The sequence below is a fragment of the Bos grunniens genome, chromosome 4 (assembly GCF_055505025.1).
Source record: "Bos grunniens cultivar Pamir isolate PY7600 chromosome 4, Bosgru_T2T1.0, whole genome shotgun sequence".
Taxonomy (NCBI): domain Eukaryota; kingdom Metazoa; phylum Chordata; class Mammalia; order Artiodactyla; family Bovidae; genus Bos; species Bos grunniens.
The window spans coordinates 91,334,618-91,356,433 of record NC_141168.1 but is presented as its reverse complement, the minus strand read 5'-3'; the positions used below and the strand labels follow the sequence as shown (position 1 = coordinate 91,356,433).

The window sequence follows — 21,816 nt, the reverse complement described above, 5'->3', positions numbered from 1 at the left end:
TTTGAGGAAAGTCACCTGCCATGTTGTGGACTGACTTACGGAGAGGCCCATGTGACAAGAAAGTGTTATCTCCACCCAACAGCCACATGAACCATAAGTGAGCTTGGGAGCTGCCAATCCTACTCCTAGAGAACCCTGAGACGACTGCAGCCCCAGGGGACATTGGATTATAATCTTGTGAGAGACTCTGAACCAGAGATCCCACACTAAGCTGCATCTAGACCCCTGAAACGAAGATAATAAATTTCTATTTTTATAAGCTGCTATATTTGGATGAAATTTATTGTACAGTCCCATATAACTAGAATAATACCTAAAGTAACAGACTATAAAATAAGTATGAATCACTTCAGAAGACAGGTAGATGGATAAATGGAAGAATATACAGGAAACAATTCATTTAATATTTATTGAATGAGGAATCTAAGGATGGGTATTCATTAACATTCCTTCAGGTTTATTTTGGATTAAAATAAAACCAAAAACTGATTTTATATTATCCAGGTCCTCTTGCTTTTCTTCCCTTGTTTATTTCGACTGAAGAAGTGTGTCAGCACAGTGAACTTCTACATAAATATTTTCTGAGTTTTTATGCAAAATGAAGAATTGCTAAACACAGAAGATACACCCAACAATAAAGATGCTGCCGCTTATTCACATTTTACATCACTTATGATCTTCTCCCACACAGTCATGCCTATTTCCATGGAATGATGACAATATCTATCAGGAAAGCTTCTATGAACTCAAAGTGCCTGGGACCGATGATACAGAGGGGACAGCAGGGCATCTGTTTAGAGAAATAGGATGAAGCATCTTTTCCATGAGTGGTAATCATGGAAAGTCCTGTTGATTGAAAGATTTCTCACATGTTCCCTTAAACTATTAAGCTCTTGAGTCACAAAGGCATTCCACCTAACTTCCTTTTCTGAGACTTCTTTCTTATTCCATTAAAGAAAAAAAAAATGAATGAATCTGCCGGATATTATATTCCAGTGTTTTTTTTTATGTATCAGTTATTTTATTAGGTTTATGTAAGAAATTTAGAACACCAATTTGTGAGAATAAACTCCATTTGGGAGACAAAATGCAGAGCAGAGATAGCCCTGGAGCTGAGAAACACCTTTGGTTTTTGGCAGAATTTTCGAGTCCACGGCCTTCTGATTAGCCTGGAGCTGCTCGGTAAACTCTTATTTCTCCTTCTCTGTGGGGATCTTGTCTTCCTGGTGCCTGAGCTTAAGAAGTTTCTTCTTCTTTGAAGTAAGCATGAGTGAGATGCTTTGGGCTTTTCACACCACTGATGAAGGTGGTGATGACAAATTTCTGGTGTGTTCTTTGCAGAGAAACTAGATTGAAGATCAGAGGTCCAGTCACAAGCAGCAGGTCACTATCCAGTTTCTTCAGGAAAATCACTCTCATTGCTGTAAGGATGGTCAAAATGGTCACAAGAGTGATGCTAACTCAGAATTTTCTCTCATGCTGACTGAAGAGATTTTTGTTAGCTGTGGCCCAATAGCTTTCCAGGAACATCTTCAGGAGGATAATGTTTAGGTGTTTTGTGAAGTTTAATTACTCAAGTTCCATCATTCTTGTTATTACCAACTGGGAAGAGTACCTATGACTTTTATATATAGCTTAAGAAAGAGAGTGAGAATTTACATAATTTAAATAACATGCCTAACTCTACCATGACATTGTATGGCATAAAACTTTGAAGAATTTCTGTGCTGTGCTATGCTTAGTCACTCAGTTGAATCCTGTGAAACTCGACACCTCTGAATACTAACCACTCTTTTAGATGATCCAGGGGTGGCTGCAGGATATGAAATTTTCTATTAAAAACAACTTCAGTGAAACAAGGTAAGTCAACAGTAAAGGTGAGTGTAAAGTTTTGAGAGTTGATTCATTAATGTGCTGTGCTTAGTTGCTCAGTCATGTCCAACTCTTTTCGACCCCATAGACTGCAGCCCACCAGGCTCCTTCATCCCCGGAGATTCTCCAGGCAAGAATACTGGAGTGTGTCACCATGCCCTTTTCCAGGGGATCTTCCCAACCCAGGGATAGAACCCATGTCTCCTGCCTTACAGTCAGATTCTTTACTGTCTGAGTCACCAGGGCTCAGATCACAAGTCATCAAAGAACTTCTAGTTTGAGTTTGGAAAAAAAAAAAAGATACATGGGACAGAAAGAAGGAAAAACAACAATAGAACTCGCTTCCCCCCAAAGCAGAGATTCCTGCTGAAAATTGCTAACCATTATTCTCAATCTCACCAACTAATATTACTTTATTTCACAGTTTACACAGTGTATTTTGGATCGCACAAAATAAGCCTGTACATTAACAGGGAAGTTGGCAAACATTTTGTTCTTATGATGATAATGTTAAATCAGACAGGTTAAGTTTGTTGGCCAAGGTCAAATAACCAGTAAATGGCAGACTAAGACTCGCACCAATACTTCCTAACAGTTAAAATTACACTGAGATGATAAGAACTGAGTAATAGTTGAATGACTTGCCACAAGAGGGAATCCTTTTAATTTAGTGCCACTTTTATGAAATAATTGTAGCACAGGGGGAATAAAAAGCAAGGCAGAATGAGACAAACTTTCTAGAGACAGAATCCATTTCAAAAGAAAGATAAAAAGATTTCAGCAGCTACTTGTACAGTACTAGTCAAAACAAAAGCACTTTTCCAACATCTCTCACTCTCATTCCTCTGCAAAGTACTGGTATGAGGTGACAGAGAAACTTGAACAAAAAGTCTTCAATATGGATTGGTTCAATGAATGAGGGATTAAAAACCTCAAAAGAAAGAGGAAATGACTAATAATTAAAGAATTTCAATGATTTATTGGGAATCATTCCTCTAATCAGAGTAGCAAATGAATTGTCCAATGTATGGGTAGATAAAGGGTAATTTTAGGTTGCTAAATAGTCCAGGACTGCAAATAGCCAAGTTAACCCATTTCCTTGAACTCATTCATTTATTCATTACATTTCTAGCTAACTGAATAATTATCATCCAGAGAGCTTATAAAAATAAATATTCCAGGCTTCCCTGGTGGCTCAGTGGTAAAGAATCCACCTGTCAATGTAGGAGACAGGGGTTTGACCCCTGATCGGGAAGATCCCACATGCCAAGGAGCAACTAAGCCTGTGGGTCACAACTATTGAGCCTGTGCTCTAGAGCCTGGGAGTCGCAACTACTGAGTTCATTTGCTGCAACTATTGAAGCATGTGTGCCCCAGAGCCCATGCTTTGCAACAAAAGAAGAAGCCACCATAATGAGAAGCCCCAGATGCTGTTACAACCTAGAGGGCTGGGATGGGGTGGGAGGTGGGAGGGAGGCACAAGAAGAAGGGGACATATGTATATCTATGGCTGATCCAAGTTGATTTTTGGCAGAAACCAACACAATATTTTAACTATCCTTCAATTAAAAATAAATAAAGAAAAAAGTGGAGTGAGATCCAATAATCCACATTTTTAAGTTAGCACTTGAGATGATTGTGATGTGCTGCTATATTTGGCAACCACTTGACTCCACAGTACAATACTTGTACAGAAGTTACAGGACATTTCCAAATAATTTATTTTTGATAAAGCATTATTCAATTACTGTGACATTTCTGGGAGTTGTGGGAGTTAGAGGAACACTAAGTATCTGTCCATCTTGTGTTCCACATCCACTTCCCCATGCAGACATAACTAAATACAGTTACCCCTGTGTCTGAATTCTCTATTCATTTCCACATCCTATCTATCCTGGACACTCTCTGTTTCCATAGAAAGCCCATCAACATTGTGGCCTTACAGCTTCTGGATCTCCTCAGTATCAACAACTTCCATCATTATTCCACTGCTCTATAGACATTTGTGCTGCCTGGAATGGAAATAAACAACCCCAAAATTTCTTTCAGCAGCTCAGTGTGAACCCCACCCTTCACAACCCTTTGAGCCTAGGGACTTTAGCCTCCAGCACTAAAGGAGTCTGTAGTCAACCTTCATGCAAAGGCTCCAAGGTCCCTAATAACATAATGTCCAGGTTTGTACTCTGTTCTAATCTGTACTAGACTCAATGGAAAATGGCTTTCACAGCTAGAAGCACCACACTGATATGCAAATATCTATTGGGAGCAACACTGTAAACTATTATTAATGAGGCTAGCATTTTAGGATGGAAGAAACATTATTAGAAATCCATTATTCTGAGTCCTGGCTCTCTCAGGATTCTGATTCAGTAATTCTAGAATAGGATCCAGGAATCTACATTTTTATATTGGCTTGGCCAAAAAGTTTGTTCAGGTTTTTTTCTGAACAACGTTACGGAAAAACCCAAAGGAACTTTTCTGCCAATCCAATACATTGTATACTGATCACATTCAAAGAAATCTTAACCTGAAGATTTAAATGCTGATAATCTAGAGTAGATACTACAGATAAAAGAAATACCTGATGGTTTGACAAATAAACAGGAGAAAGTTTGACAGATATCCTTTGAATAATAGGTTTTGAAAGAAGTACCTAACTAGAGAGACTACAGGGAATAAAGTGAAGGACTTGAAAGAAGGCAGCTCACAATAGAAAAGAAGAGAAGGGGAATAAAGCAAACCTTAGTCTTCATCTAACAAGGCTCCTCACCACTGACTTTGCTTTTGGGTGGGAGTGCATGGAGATGGACTTTTGGAAAACAGTCTCTCCCAACTACAGATTAGTCTCTTTCCTACACAGAGATGGACCAGGAGAGAAGGAAAGATGTCATAATATTCTCATGGAATGATACAAAGAACTCTGGCCAATATGCGAAGAACTAAGAGATAAAGCAGAACTCAAACAAGATTTTCAATACAAAAGACCAAAGCTAGAAACTTCCACGTGTGTCCTTGCTATCTCTAGGTACTGAGAGAATTACGAATGCTTTCTCTGCCCCACTGTTATTATTCACAATAATTCCCAGAAGTACTCTCATGTACCAAAGGGATCATATTCAGAAGTAGAAAATGATTCAGTAATTTCATTTTAAGTCTTTTCCAAAAGTCTATTCAATTCCTGGACTCTTTGTACTTGCAAAAACTGAATTTGCCTACCAGATAAAATGTTTTTTCTTAGTTCTCTAGAGTATTAGTTACTTCCCAATCAGAAGACAGAAACTACACAGTATTTGAAAGATGGAAAATTTAGTATAAAGAAATAGCAACAGAAGACTGAAGTAATAGGGAATTGATTAAAGGTCAGGGGGTGAGTATGTGGACTCTAAGGGATACTCAAGTGCTACCAAGGGAGAGTACTCAAGGAAAGTACAAACTTGGAGGGAAAGAATCCTTCCCCAAAGCCAGGACTCAGATCTCACTACAGAGGGTACCGTTGAATCCCACTGGCTGTTGGAAAAGTTGGCTGGGTTATTCCAACCCAAAGAGGGTAGCTGAGAAGCTACAAGTTTAGGTTATTACTGACTCACTGGAAAGCCAGTTTGGGTTCTATCTGGACTCATAGAAAGTCACCTGGAAGTAGCAGGGCTGTGAGAAAGGGTTACTGATGATTCACTGGGAAACAAGCTGGCAAATCCATAGCACTTGCTAGCTGCCCCTAGGAGTGCTATCGAACTTACTGCTGGAAACCACCCAAGATGGGGTTGGTGTGGAGGGAGGTTGGGGAGGTGCCACTTGCTGTTTGATGCTAGAACACCACTGAAAAAAGCCAATTCACTCTTCAGGAGTTTGACTAAATGAGTACACCTGGTTCCAAATAGGAAAAGGAGTACGTCAAGGCTGTATATCGTCACCCTGCTTATTTAACTTATATGCAGAGTACATCACAAGAAATGCTGGACTGGAAGAAACACAAGCTGAAATCAGGATTGCCAGGAGAAATATCAATAACCTCAGATATGCAGATGTCACCACCCTTATGGCAGAAAGTGAAGAGGAACTAAAAAGCCTCTTGATGAAGGTAAAAGAGGAGAGTGAAAAAGTTGGCTTAAAACTCAACATTCAGAAAACGAAGATCATGGCATCTTGTCCCATCACTTCATGGGAAATAGATGGGGAAACAGTGGAAACAGTGTCAGACTTTATTTTTTTTGGCTCCAAAATCACTGCAGATGGTGACTGCAGCCATGAAATTAAAAGACGCTTACTCCTTGGAAGGAAAGTTATGACCAACCTAGACAGCATATTCAAAAGCAGAGACATTACTTTGCCAACAAAGGTCCGTCTAGTCAAGGCTATGGTTTTTCCTGTGGTCATGTATGGATGTGAGAGTTGGACTGTGAAGAAAGTTGAGCACCGAAGAATTGATGCTTTTGAACTGTGGTGTTGGAGAAGACTCTTGAGAGTCCCTTGGACTGCAAGGAGATCCAACCAGTCCATTCTGAAGGAGATCAGCTCTGGGATTTCTTTGGAAGGAATGATGCTAAAGCTGAAACTCCAGTACTTTGGCCACCTCATGTGAAGAGTTGACTCATTGGAAAAGACTCTGATGCTGGGAGGGATTGGGGGCAGGAGGAGAAGGGGATGACAGAGGATGAGATGGCTGGATGGCATCACTGACTCGATGGACGTGAGTCTGAGTGAACTCTGGGAGTTGGTGATGGACAGGGAGGCCTGGTGTGCTGTGATTCATGGGGTTGCAAAGAGTCGGACACAACTGAGCGACTGAATTGAACTGAACCTGGAAGAAGGCCACTCTCTCCTCTACTGTCCCCCCAACACTTTGTATTTCAGTGTTCAACCAGGCCCACTTTTATCACAGAGTAGAAGGAAAAAAAGGGCGAATTTGGAGCTGAGGGGCAATAAACATAACTGGCCTATGTGCCTATTAACTAAATAAAAATTTTTCTTTTCTAAAGGATATTTTTCAAATATATTAATATATTTATGGTGTGTGTATATACATATATATATCCCTGGAGAAGGGAATGGCTATCCATATTCAACATATGGAAAAATATCATTTTCTTGAGAACTAAGTAAAGAAAATGTTATCTGATTCAGTAAAGGACAACTTTTGTACTTTCCTCAGTGTGTTCCAGTTTTTAATCTAGCAAATACTGCACTATCAGAAAACAAGTAGCTCCTATTAGTGACCATCTATGCCTGAGCCCCACCCAAATGTAGAATATCTAGAAGTGGGATCCAGGTATGGGCTTTTTTTTTTTTTTTTAAAGCTTCCAGGTGATTATATGTTGTTTAGAACCAGTACTCATCGGTTTATGCCAGAAATGTAGAAATCAACCCAACACCTTTATTTCCTCATCCACTGCCCTCAGCTAATACATCACTGAAAACCATATGGTTTATTAATCTCTCCACATTATACCCACAATACTGCTGCCTCCTAGTCCAGGTCCCCATCATTCCTTACATGGATTAATGCAACAGTCTCCTTGTGGCCTTCATCCTCTCTTGTCCATCTCCAAGCAATTCTACTAAGAAATGGATTTTGCCTGTAGTGTCCCTGCCACTTCAGACTCTTCCTTTACTTTTTCACCTTGCTTATTCCTATTTATCATATCAAGTTCTAGTTCAAAAAATACTTTTTTTTCTCTAGAAAACCTCCCCAAATCCTTAGAGATTCATTTAGCCCTGCTCCTTTATTCATTACTATAGTATCTTAAATGATTAACTTATTGCATTATCATAATGAGTCAAATAATAATTTATGTAATTATTTGGTTGATTTTGACTTACTAGACTTGAAGGGTAAAACTGATGAGAATAATAATGATAAACATGGAGAAAGAAAAAAGGTTCCAAGCATCTGGATCTATGCTTTTACATATAAATCATAATGAGAGCTAACAATGAACATTTAGTGTATTTAATTAGCACACTATCTACAATACCCCTTTTAAGTCTCACAACAGTTTTAACAGTGCGTGTATTCACTCATTCATCCAACAATCTGCAAAGTGCTACATGTGCAAAAATTTAGGACCACATTTTTTAAAATGTGCTAAGAGAATGTGGAACACAAGTTGACCAGGACACTTACTTAAAATGCAGATTTGGCTGCTTTATCTTGGAAATACTTCATTAGGCTCAGTGAAGATAGGGCCTGGGTATCCATGTCGTTAATAAGTTCCACAGGTAATTAGTATTCAGCTTAAGTTTAATGAAGCCCTGTTCTAGGAAAAGATTAAAACAAAGATGTTATACCATCCAGATTGAGGGCAGGAGAAGTGGGCGATAGAGGATGAGACAATTGACTCAATGGACATGAATTTGAGCAAAGTCCAGGAGATAATGAAAGACAGAGAAGCCTGATGCGTGCTGAAGTCCATGGGGTCGCAAAGAGTCAGACACGACTTGGCAACTGAACAACAGCAACATGCCGTCTATATAGAGATACTTGGACCCCCTTCCTATACCTACTGATTCCTATACCTACAGTTTCTATTGGGTTGAGCCTAGCAAGTGAATTATTTTAAATTCTACAAATGATTATGAAACTAGACAACTCTGAATACTAACCACTCTTTTAAATGGTCCAGGGGTGGCTGCAGGATATGGAATTTTGTATTAAAAACAACTTCAGTGAAACAAGATAAAGCAATAGTAAAGGTGAGTTAAAATTTTGAGAGTTGATTCATTAATGTGCTGTGCTTAGTTGCTCAGTCATGTCCTACTCTTTGCATCCCCATGGACTGTAGCCCACCAGGCTTCTTTGTCCATGGGGATTATTCAGGCAAGAATACTTGAGTGAGTTGCCATACCCTCTTCCAGAGGATCTTCCCAACCCAGGGATCAAACCCAGGTCTCCTGCATTGCAGGCCAATTCTTTACCATCTGAGCCACTGGGGAAGCCCCAACTGCTTTGTTTTCTCAAAAGCTTGAAAAATACTCCCTAGTCTACCACAGGGAATACCAGTTTTAAACAAGTTATGAATCAGTGAATACTGCAATGCCATCATCACCCTTACATTATGCACAAAGAGATGTGATACTGCCCAAGATAAACATTGTTCAAGAAGATTGATGTGGCCATTGTGGCCAAGGAACATGGGACTCTTTGTAAGAGAGAATGTGGCTAAAACCTTAAGATACTAGATGGTTTCTTGGAACTGTGTCTATTTGCAATGGAAACCTGCCTAGTTACAGATATTTTTGAAGAAAATTTAATCTCCCACAGTCTAGAGTAGAAATACTAAAGAGAAAAGGGGAAGTGAACTTATTTATTTATTCATTTACTAAACAATTTACACAGTGCTATATGCTTTGGCCACCTCATGCAAAGAGCTGACTCATTAGAAAAGACTCTGATGCTGGGAGGGATTGGGGGCAGGAGGAGAAGGGGACAACAGAGGATAAGATGGCTGGATGGCATCACCGACTCGATTGACATGAGTTTGAGTGAACTCTTGGGAGTTGGTGATGGACAGGGAGGCCTGGCGTGCTGCGAGTCATGGAGTCGCAAAGAGTCGGACATGACTGAGCGACTGAACTGAACTGAACTGATATGCACAAAAGAATTAGGGCCACATTTCTCAAAGTGTGGTATGAGATTCTGACACACAAATTCACCAGGATCAAAGAGAAGTTTAAACTAATGAAAATGAACCAAAAAATGTATTTTCAAAGTGAAGATGAAAATACATGAAAAATAATAAATAAACTTCTGAAATTTATCTGGAGTCTTTTTTGTTTGTTTGTTTGAATTAATAATAATCACAGCTAACATTTAACATTTACTAAATATACTGAGGACTTTAACATACATAATTTCATCGAAGCTTCATAACAATTCCATGAGATAAATGCTATTATTTTTCATGCATTCATTCATTCAACAAATGTTCAAAATATATAGACCACAACCACTCTGGTCAACATTGTCTAATGAATGGGAATGGAACTATGAAAAATTAGGTAAGTTCCCTGCTGCTGTAAAGACAAATAAAATATTCTTATTCAATAAATGTGCAAACTGAAGGCTCTGGGCACTGAGATTTAAACAGCTTATACAATAGTCTCAAGTTCAGAAGCAATAAGATGTAGAACCACAATCTGAACAACTAACAAGTTAATTGCAGAGCCACTGTGCCTTATATGTACAAGTACCAAAACTAATTTAGGTCTAACTATGTGAAATTGCCATATTTATAGAGGAAAACATAAAATTTTGACTACTGCATATGCATCAATTTATACTCATATATACCTTTTCCGTACTTCTTAGTTCTTTTTTTGATTCTCAATAACTCTTCCTTCAGAGTTGTTTATGGTTGTTGATGACTCACACTGCAAATTGAGAACTAAACCTGATTTAAGAAAATTTACATTACTAGAAATTTAACAGGCCAGAGGGCACTGCAGTTTGATGATGACTTGGTCTTTTGAATTGTGAAATGTGGTCTGCTGTAGCCAACTAAGGGAATGGAGATAGCCTCAAACCATTTAAAAGCAGTAAATGACTGTGTAGAAAAGACTTATTTACTGCTGGCTATTTTGCCTCATTCTCAACACAATATAGGTCAAATGATACCATATAGACTAAGATAAAGACCAATTCATGACAGGTTTCTTGTACATGCTTGAAGTTTTTTGGCTTTCTTTATGTTTTTAATGAGCATAGTCGACAACACTAAGTCAAGATATTTGGGACATTTAACACAGTTCAGTATCAGGGATAACAAGGCAATATTGTTCTCTGAATTAGAAATAAAATTATGTGTTTTATGGGTCAAAATAACCTGTTCAGAGAATTCTAAAACATTTTAAAGGCCATTGTCTTCTAACAACTCAAAGAGTCCTCTAAATAAACATAATTATGTAAAAATACACATATAAACATTTACATTTCTCTTCAAATATTTATCTCTCCAGTTGAAGGTTTCTCAATCTTGTCACTATTAACATATTGGGTCAGGAAATTCTTTGCTGTGTGTGTATCAGGGTGGGGAGCTAGTCTGTGTATTTTAGGACAATCACAATATCCTTGGACTCTGCCAGTAATACCCTCTCAGATATAATAATGAAAATAGTCTCCAGATATTGCTGATTATATCAGAGGGGCAAAATTGCCCCCATTAGACAACTACTACTCTTGACAGACATAGAAATAGATAAACATAGGAGCATACTGTGATATGGAGACATGAATCTGTGTCTAGGTATGGAAATGGTGAAGACTGTCTTTGTGTGGGTCATAAGGTACAATGGTTAAGAATAGCCAGAATCACACTGTGAATAGCCAGAAGTTCACACTGTGAACCTAACTTCTACTACATATTGAGATCTTTCAAATGATGGTAACAATAGGATTTCAAACATTTATGAACATTTAGAAAGAAAAGCATTTAAAGCACTTGACATATTGCTTGCTGCTGCTGCTGCTGCTAAGTCGCTTCAGTCGTGTCTGACTCTGTGCAACCCCATAGACGGCAGCCCACCAGGCTCTCCATCCCTGGGATTCTCCAGGCAAGAACACTGGAGTGGGTTGCCATTACCTTCTCCAATGCATCAAAGTGAAAAGTCAAAGTTAAGTTGCTCAGTTGTGTCCGACTCTTAGCGACCCCGTGGACTGCAGCCTAGCACTCAGTAAATACTCAGCAACTGTCAAGTCTTATTATCTTAGAAGATCCAGCTAATAACAACCCTTCTCTCTCTGTATTAAATATAGATACACATAAATATTTACAAGTATTTGCATATGCAGCTATACATGTATATACATATATGTATAAATATGGCATAGGCAAAATATAACAATGGCGTGTACTAGTATGAGTTCTTGACTCTGTGCATATTGAGGGCACAGGCTCAGAAAGAGAGTGAGCCACACTATAATGCAAAACAGATGTTAGTTTGGTAGATAATTTTTTTGGCAGATTTAAAAAAGAGGAGCTAAGTTAGCTTTATCTGGCATGTTTCAAGAATAAGGTAATCAAATGTTCTAATTAATAGAGCGTTAGTGTAAAAAACCAAACATGGATTATCCATTTAAAAACATTTAAAATACTACAAAATCCATTTAACACTAAAACTTACTAATGTGATTAATTCATTTTTATTTCAACCATTATTTATAAATAACTTACTCTTTTCTTAGCTCTCTGCTAAGTACTGATTTATTTTTTGTTTAAATTTTAGGAACTTATAATTCTTTAAGACAGTACTTATAAATATTTTTTTTCCCTTCAGAGGTGTGACAGATGTAAGAGTTTATACTAACTCCATATCATGATCTGAAGGTGTTTTGGAAAGTAATATTATTATTGACAATCATTGGTTTCCATTGTATTTGCCACTTTCTCATATAAATTTAAAACACAGAGTGTCACATAAGATATCTACCCCACTTCTCCACAAATTGAACTCTTAAGTCAAAAACTAAGAGGCTTTTTTGTAAATTTAAATGGTTTTCTTTCCTGTCACTATAGGAATTTAGAAAATATCTAATTCTTCTGTTACATATCCTCAATAAAAATGAATTATGCCTCAGCATCTAGTAAGAGAGGCATTTATCTGTCAACAAAGTATCATATCTATGTCAATTGAGATGCTGAAAAATTCTTCCTTATATTAAAGCAAAGCCTTTGTTGTTCAGTTGCTAAGTTGCAAAATCATGTCAGACTCCTTACAATTTCATGGGTTGCAGCACGCCAGGCTCCTCTGTCCTCCACTATCTCCTGGAATTTGCTCTAGTTCATGTTCATTGAGTCGGAGATGAAAGCCTACCTCAAAGTTGTACACAATATGTTTATCTGATCACTACAAGCCACAGAACATAATTTGAATTTTTCCATATAGCAATCCTATATACACTTGACAACAACTCTTACATCTTCTTACATATATTATATATATACATATACATACATACTTATACAAATATACACACACATAAAGAGTATATACATGTATGTATGCATATAAATTCATATGTGTGTTTATTTATATGTGTATGTATATGTATATATCTATACACACACACAGAAACAGAAGCAAGAGAAAGTTATAAATAGGGCAAAACATAAACAATTTGTAAATTTTGCACTACTATTACAATACTTGGAAGTGTGAAACAATATCTAAATTAAAAGTTTTATAAAAGTATTGTCATATGGGAAAATCCAAACTATTGTCTACTCTCAAAAAATCAAATTTTCTTATACCAAGGACTTACTATGCTATATTCATTATTTGGTAGCTACAAGAATATGCATAAAACATACAGTCATAAGGCTAAGAACTTTAAACTTACAAATACGCAACAATGAGTTATTTATAGTGATAGTTCTATCAATGGCATTCTCTTCCCAACATTTTACTTCAAAGGGAAAAACATCTAAAGAAATGGTACTCTAGCGCACAGGGAATTTTTAGTTGAATAATTTTGTTTACACAGATACTTAGGAATGTGCCTATTTATCTGCCAAATGAATACAAAACATACAGCATTTATCAGTTTCAAGAACTCTAAACCAGATCTGTGAGAAAATATTTCATTTTTAAACCTGAAACAAGAAGAAATTCAGCTAATTTGGGGTCAAAAATACACTTGCTGTATGTCTCTTAAGCCTCTGACAAATTAGAAAACGCATTTCTACTTTTGTTTTTGGCTAGGTCATACTGTATATAGTGGTTTCATTTTTCTTCTGTGGTGTGTTATTCTTCCTTGTTTCCATTTCTGGTTTTTAAATGAAAACTCACAATCCTGCTGAGAACCCTTGCTTTCATACTGTTTTTGAAACCAGACTTTCACGATGAAGCCACAAACAACTCAGCAATAATGCACATTAAAGCAACATGCTATTTTTAATTCATATTTTGGGGATTTGGCAAAGAAACCATAATAACTTGACAAGTTAGAGGCAGCCTAGCAGACAAAATCTAAACATACATATGAACTCAGATTGCTCATCATCTCCCTACTCACTGATTATTAACTTTCTTTATCCCTTCCTTCCTTCCATCCTTTTTTTCTTCTTTTTTTCTTTCTTGAGTCTTTGAGGAAGTGGAAACTAAGAGGTAGACCAAAGCTGGGCACTTCATGTCTCACAACCGTAGGGCGGAAGGAGAAAATAAATACTAGTCAACTCTACCACCAGGAACTTTGTCATCTGAAGTCATAAGCAGACTTTGGTAATGTGGAGCAGTTAGCCACCATCACAATTTCAAGAAAACCTTATGTATATCCACATACACCCAATTGGTTTAGAATTGGGCGAGTAACACCCCAGGTATTCCCCAGGTGGAAAGGGACACTCCCTTGGAAGGGGGTGAATTCCCAATGAATGTCCCCATTTCTGTTGGGGATCTCAGCTCACATTCCCTCCATGGGGAGCCCCATGGGTTTCTTAATTGCCTTCTTCAGGGTTGGGAACAAAATTGAGAACACTGCCAAGGTGGGGAAATCTAGAAAGCTCTTCATTGCTTAACAAAATAAAGGAGAAATTAAAGATTGAAAAATCTCTAGGATATTTCCATTTATAGCTTCTATCTCTTAACTCACACAAATGACAAGATTTAATTTGTGTTACACTGAAGAGACTCAGGAACTATCATCATGAAAATTTCACTGGATATCCTGTAAGTATAGCCCAGTGGTTATCTGTGTCTGTCTGCTGTTCTTTAGATATATCTTCAGAAGTTGGTACTTTATTGATTGTACACATTTATAATAAGGAAGCATTTACATAGTAACAAGCTAGAAAAATATGTATACATATATTTCCTCATACCATCACCACAGAAAGTTTAACTGTTTTGTTTGTCGTACTGTTTTTTAATTCAAACATAGTCTCTTTCAGGATACAATGGAGAAAAGGTAGTCTTTTCAACAACTGATGTTGGAACAGCTAACTGTACATCCATACACAAAGACACACAAAGACACACAAATGAATCTAGATACAGATCTTACACCCTTCACAAAAATTAACTCAAAATGGATTATAAACCTAAATGTAAAACACAAAGCTACAAAACTCCTTAGAGATATCATAACAGAAAATCTAGATAATCTTGGGTTTGATGATGACTTTTTAGACATACACAAAGGCATGATTCATGAAGAAAGAATTGATAAGCTGAACTTCATAAAAATTCAAATTTTATGCTATGCAAAAGACAGGTTAACAGGATGAAAAAACCAATCAAATGCTGGGGAAAAATGTTTACAAAAAACCCATGTAAGTTATCTATATCTGCAAAAAATAAGCCATCCTAAAAGTTAGTTACACAACTATGATATTTTATTTCTTTCAATTCTATGGGTTGATTTTCTGCTCCACTTAGTTTTGACTGGGATCATTCAGGTAGCTACATTCAGCTGGCAATTCAGTTAGGGCTAGCACATCCAAGATGTCTTCATTTACATCTTCATAGTTGCCGCTGGCTTCAGCTAAGACACCTCCTTTTCTCTTCTGTTTGGCCTTTATCCTCAAGGGCCTCTTTCCACATCCCTTTCACATAGAGTATCTTCAACTTCTCTAGATGGTGATTGTCTTCTAAATGAATGAAAAAGAATCCACAAGTTCTCTTAAGTACTGGGCTTAAAAGTTGCATCCTATTGGCCAAAATAAATCAAAAGGCCAAAGTCAAGGAAAAAGTGTGTAGACTCTATCTTTTGATGTGTGAAGGGCCAAAGTCGCACTGCAAAAGAGTACACAGGAGCAGGGCCGCTGTGATCATGGTGAGAAACAATCTCCCACGAACATATAATGTGTTTCCACTGAACTTATTTTAAACTTAGATTGTTTCTGAAATTTTAAATATTTGCAAATTGTAATAAACAAGTGTCCTGTATAAGTTTCTTTACAGGTTGAAAATATAACTTAAAGTTCCAAGTTTTTTATCAAAGACTATATTATTAAATTACTAAAATCACACACAAAAAGATACATATTCCATTTGTGTTCCCCAAATAAATATCTTCTTGATAATTTTTCAAGTGCTTCCAGCAGGGAGTGGGTATGGATTACATGTCCTGAAAAACTAGGTGTTTAATACACTAATAATAATGGCAATTGTATGTAAACAATTATAGTTCAGTATTTGCCTTGACTACAGAGAAGCAATGGTAACTTCATTGATAAGGTCATTTAAACATAATAATCATTCCTTTACTTGTTTCTTTTATTCTATATTCATGTTTTGTTAGTTATTTTTGCCCACTTATTTTCATTATAGTTTTCAGGATTTAAGAAATACATTGATTTTAAGTGGTTTTATGTTAATACCTAAAAAGAGAACTCAAGAATGATGGACAATAAAGTTACTGTCTTACAGATCAAGAAGCCAGAGCTGGGTAAGGTACCACATCTCACCCAAGGCTTTTCATCTTCAACACAAATATCAGGAAGGAAAGGGAGGTACTTACACTGTGAGTCTCAAAACCCAAACTAGTTTCATTCATATCACAGAGTAAAAGTTCTCAAAAGGACTCAGATTGGTAAATCTAAATCTAATGTATAGATAAAATCTTTTTTTTCCCCCAAGATTACAAATTTTTCTGCCCTCACTGATATGCATTTACTCAATCTTACTCTTGTAAACATATTCCTTTAAAAATAGCCAACAACTTTTTACCAAAAGATGTCTAAACACATGGTGGAGGAATCTTAGGGAAAATCCAGAGGTTGAAACCAATGTATTCCAAGAAAGGGACAGGAAATCAAATCACTAAATAAACTTATGTGTGTACTTGAAGTGCTGTTAGCTTTGTGCATGATTTGCTTATTGGTGATGTTATGGATTAAGGGCTCCAGTGCCCAAAACACAAAGCCAAATTGAAAGTAGGTGTTGGCAACAAAGTAAGGGTTTCAAGTGGACTACAGTCCATGGGGTCACAAAGAGCTGGACACGACTAGCACACACGTGTGGTTGTGAAGTCTTTATTTGCAGGGCGCCAAGCAAGAAGAATGCTCATGTTCGAAAGACTCAAACTCCCCAATGGCTTTCAGGCTATGGTTTTTAAAGACAGTGTTAGGGTAGAGGGTTGGAGGATATGTAACCAGCTCATGGACTTTCTTCTGGTTGGTGGTGAGGTAATGGGGTGATGTTCTGGGAATCTCAGCCTTCTGGTTCCAAGCACTAAGGGGTCTAAGCGCTTGTGGTCAGTATGTAATGACCATCTTCCATATGGGTGGAATCTTAGTTTCTACAGAACAGCTCAAAAATATTCATCAGATTGCCATCTTTATCCCTTCAGGAGGAATTAGGAGTTCTGTGACTCTAGTGTTCTAATTATTAAGTGCTTGAGCCTGCTCTTTGGAACTCAAAGAAGGACTAGGAAGACTTATTTTTTTTGTCTCCAAACAAGGAATGTGGGACAGGAGGAGCTTTTATACCTGGGAAGACCTCACAATGTCTTGACTGGTTTTAGTACCACTCCCTTCTCCTTGTTAATCCTCAATCCAGAGGGGAACAGGCAAGACAGGACAGTGAATTAAGTTTTGGATAGAGATTAATCATAAACTCAGCTGGGAACTCAGTTTCAGGTGGACTTGGTTTCAGTGATATAGGCATGTTTCATCAATAATAGTTGCTAAAATTTTCTACATGTTCTGAGAGAGGAAATTTTTGCTTTTCAACATTCAAGACAATCCTCATTTTATTATGAGGGTTGTATGTATAATTTTCTAAAACATAATTTCAAAGAATATATACTGAAACATATATAACAGCTCCATAACTTACCCATTTCTTCATGGGTAAAACAGGAAACAATAAAAGAGAAATAAAAAATATGATATCCCTTGTGGATTTTTTTTTTTTTGGACTTCCTTGGTGGCTCAGATGGTAAGTAAAGCGTCTGCCTGCAATACAGGAGACCCAGGTTCGATCCCTGGGTTGGGAAGATCTCCTGGAGAAGGAAATGGCAACCCACTCCAGTATTACTGCCTGGAGAATCCCAGGGACGGAGGAGCCTGGTAGGCTACAGTCCATGGGATCGCAAAGAGTCGGACACGACTGAGTGGATTTTTTAATACATAGCCTTGCTTTTATTGTTGGATCCAGTTAAATATTATTTTCTTTTTAAAAAAAATATTATTTAGTTGGCTATGTTGAGTCTTAGTTGTGGTTCTTAGTTGCAACACACAGACTCTAGTTGCGGCACTCAAGCTCCAGAGTATGCAGGCTCAGTAGTGCAGCACTTGGATAAGGGGCTCTGTAGCATGTGGAATCTTGGTTCCCTAACTAAGGATTAAATCTGAATCCCCTGCTTTGTAAGGCAAATTCTTAACCACTAGACCACCAAGGAAGTCCCTTACTTATTTATTTATTTGAAAGCATCAATTCTTCGGTGCTCAGTCTTCTTTATGGTCCAACTCTCACATCCTTACATGACTATTGGAAAAACCATAGCATTGACTAGACGGACCTTTGTCAGCAAAGAAATGTCTCTGCTTCTTAATATGCTGTCTAGGTTTGTCATAGCTTTTCTTCCATGGAGCAAGTGTTTTTTAATTTCATGGTTGCAGTCACCATCCACACTGATTTTGAAGACCAAGAAAATAAAATCCATCACTGTTTCCACTTTTTCCCCTTCTATTTGCCATGAAGTGATGGGATGATCATGATCTTAGCTTTTTGAATATTGACTTTTAAGCCAGCTTTTTCACTCCTCTTTCACTCTCAAGAGGCTCTTTAGATCCTCTTCACTTTCTGCCATTAGAGTGGTATCATCTCCATATCTGAGATTGTTGATATTTCTCCAGGCAACCTTGATTCCAGCTTGTGATTCAGCCAGTCCTACATTTCACAGGATGTACTCTGCATAGAAGTTAAATAAGCAGGGTGACAATATATTGCCTTAATGTACTCCTTTCTCATTTTTGAGCCAGTCCGTTGTTCCATGTCTGGTTCTAACTGTTGCTTCTTCACCCACATGCAGGTTTCTCAGGAGACAGGTAAAGCCATCTGGTATTCCCATCTCTTTAACAACTTTCCACAGTTCATTGTGATCCACACAGTCAAAGGCTTTAGAATAATTAATAAAGCAGGAGTAGACATTTTTCTAGAAGTCCCTTGCTTTCTCTATGATCCAACAGGAATATTGACAATTTAATCACTGGTTTCTCTGCCTTTTCTAAACCCACCTTGTACATCTGGAAGTTCTCAGTTCATGTACTACTGAAGTCTAGCTTGAACTCTACCTTGTTAGCATGTTAAATTAGTGCAATTGTACCGTAGTTTGAACATTCTCTGGCATTGCCTTTCTTTGGGATTGGGATGAAAACTGACTTTTCCAGTCCTGTGGCCACTGCTGAGTTTTCCAAATTTGCTGATATATTGAATGCAGCACTTCATTGGCATCATCTTTTAGGATTTGAAATAGCTCAGCTGGAATTCCATTACCTCCACTAGCTTAGTTTGCAGTAATGCTTCCTAATGCCCCCTTGCCTTCACACTCCAGGATGTCTGGCTCTAGGTGAGTGACCACACCATTGTGGTCATCCTGGTCATTATACCTTTTTTGTATAGTTCTTCTGGGTATTCTTGCCACCTCTTCTTAAACTCTTTTGCTTCTGTTTGGTCCTTACAGTTTCTGTCCTTTATCATGCCCATTCTTGCATGAAATATTCCCTTGATATCTCCAATTTTCTTGAAGAGATATCTAGTCTTTCCCATGTAATTTTTCCCTCTGTTTCTTTGCATTGCTCACTAGAGAAGGTCTTCTTATCTCTTCTTGCTATTCTCTGGAACTCTACATTCAGTTGAGTATATCTTTTCCTTTCTCCATTGCTTTTTGCTTCTCTTCTTTCCTCAGCTATTTGTAAAGCTTCCTCGGACTACCACTCTGCCTTCTTGCACTTCTTTTTTCTTTGAAATGGTTTTGGTCACTGCCTTTGGACAATGTTACAAACCTTTATCCATAGTTCTTCAGGCACTCTGTCTGCCAGGTTTAATTTCTTGAATCTATTGGTCATCTCATTGCTCCCTTTTAATATGTTATATTGGTTGTATTCATCACCTTCATCACCAATACTTAACAAGTGATGCTGTTACTAGCATTGGATAATCGGATCATTGCTGCCAACCAGGTTCCTTTATTTGCAAGAAGCAAATCATATTCAAACTAACAAAATTCAAAAATAGGTCAATTAGACAATATGAAATATCTCAGAATACTAAGACAGAAATGAAATATAGCTGGGCTTACAAGATTAGAAACCAAAATTACTCCCTCTTTCACAACTGTGTACACTAAGTATTTATTTTATTATATGAATATGTTCAATCTGTAATATTTTTATCATCTTCCTCTGCTTACCTATCTTTACCACAGCCTAACATGGCTAAAAGTCCAGCTCTGTATAATCACCAATAAATTCTGGGCTGAATTCTGACTGACCCAGGTTCCTCGGTACTTTAACTCCAAACTTCTAATTGATTATCCCTCTCTTTTACTCTTCCCAGAGTCTGTCTGTAACTGCAGATTATCATAAACAACTGGTCAGCCAACTATGACTGTAGTAAAATAGAATCATCAACTGGAGCTGTGAGTAGGTAGAAAATAACTAGCATGTCTACTATAATTTGCTAAATATATACCTTGGAATACTTTGTAATATAGAATAATTTATTTCCTCATGTGTAAAATCTAATAAAGTTTACTTACTATTTGCCTACCCTACCCTTAAGTTCTGTCTATAGTAACAAATGAGTTAATAAAAAAGAAAGCAATGGGCAACCTAAAAGCACTTCAGTTCAGTTCAGTTCATTTCAGTCGCTCGGTCGTGTCCGACTCTTTGCGACCCCATGAATCGCAGCACGCCAGGCCTCCCTGTCCATCACCAACTCCCAGAGTTCACTCAGACTCACGTCCATCAAATCAGTGATGCCATCCAGCCATCTCATCCTCTGCCGTCCCCTTCTCCTCCTGCCCCCAATCCCTCCCAGCATCAGAGTCTTTTCCAATGAGTCAGCTCTTCGCATGAGCTGGCCAAAGTACTGGAGTTTCAGCTTTAGCATCAGTCCTTCCAAAGAATACCCAGGATTTAGAATGGACTGGTTTGATCTCCTTGCAGTCCAAGGGACTCTCAAGAGTCTTCTCCAACACCACAGTTCAAAAGCATCAATTCTTTGGTGCTCAGCTTTCTTCACAGTTCAACTCTCACATCCATACATGACCACTGGAAAAACCATAGCCTTGGCTAGATGGACCTTTGCTGGCAAATAATGTCTCTAGTTGGATGCAGCCAATAATTAGCAAACCATATCTACTACCAATCAAATTATCCAGGAGAGAACAAACTACAAAAAAATCACAGTCTCTCAAGATAATAGAAACTTCGTAGAACTCATTTTCAATTGTAACTTAAAGAATATCAAGAGTCTAATATAATTTAACCAGTTTCTCTCTTCCTCGGACATTCAAGTTATAGTGCTTATTCTAAAGAAATTAAAGAAATAACTTTTTCACCTTGATATAAATGGTCTGGGGAATATACATTGATTTTATGTCTTGTTTAAACATTCCTATTATTGCAAGTATGTTTATTTGGCTTTGGAATTTGGGCACTTTCTTTGATTTTTTGGGGTTCTTTATTTTTATTTTATTTTTCTTCAGATGCTGATTGTCTGGTAATTTATTTATTTTGTACTTTCTATTTTCTAGAAATCCATGGTGGTGAGGACTTGAAGATAACTGGAAGACTAGAAATGAAGGAAAGTAGTAGAGTCCAAGCTCTGAGAGCAGATGGGATTCATTCAGCAGTTTGTAAAAGCAAAATGAGCTTTATAGACAGAAAGGAGATGGAATAAAATTGACAGAGAAACCAAAATAGAGCAACCCAGTCCAAAGGAAAAACTACTGAGGTGAGAACTGTCGTTCTAATGGAGACTCATAAAAACTCCAATCTTGGA

At 37.5% G+C, this 21,816-nt stretch overlaps 1 pseudogene; it reads right to left on the bottom strand.

Annotated features, from left to right (window-relative positions):
- Positions 1-1,043: 1,043 nt before the first annotated feature.
- LOC147374522 (large ribosomal subunit protein eL6 pseudogene) overlaps positions 1,044-21,816 on the bottom strand; it is a 73,397-nt pseudogene continuing 52,624 nt past the window's right edge.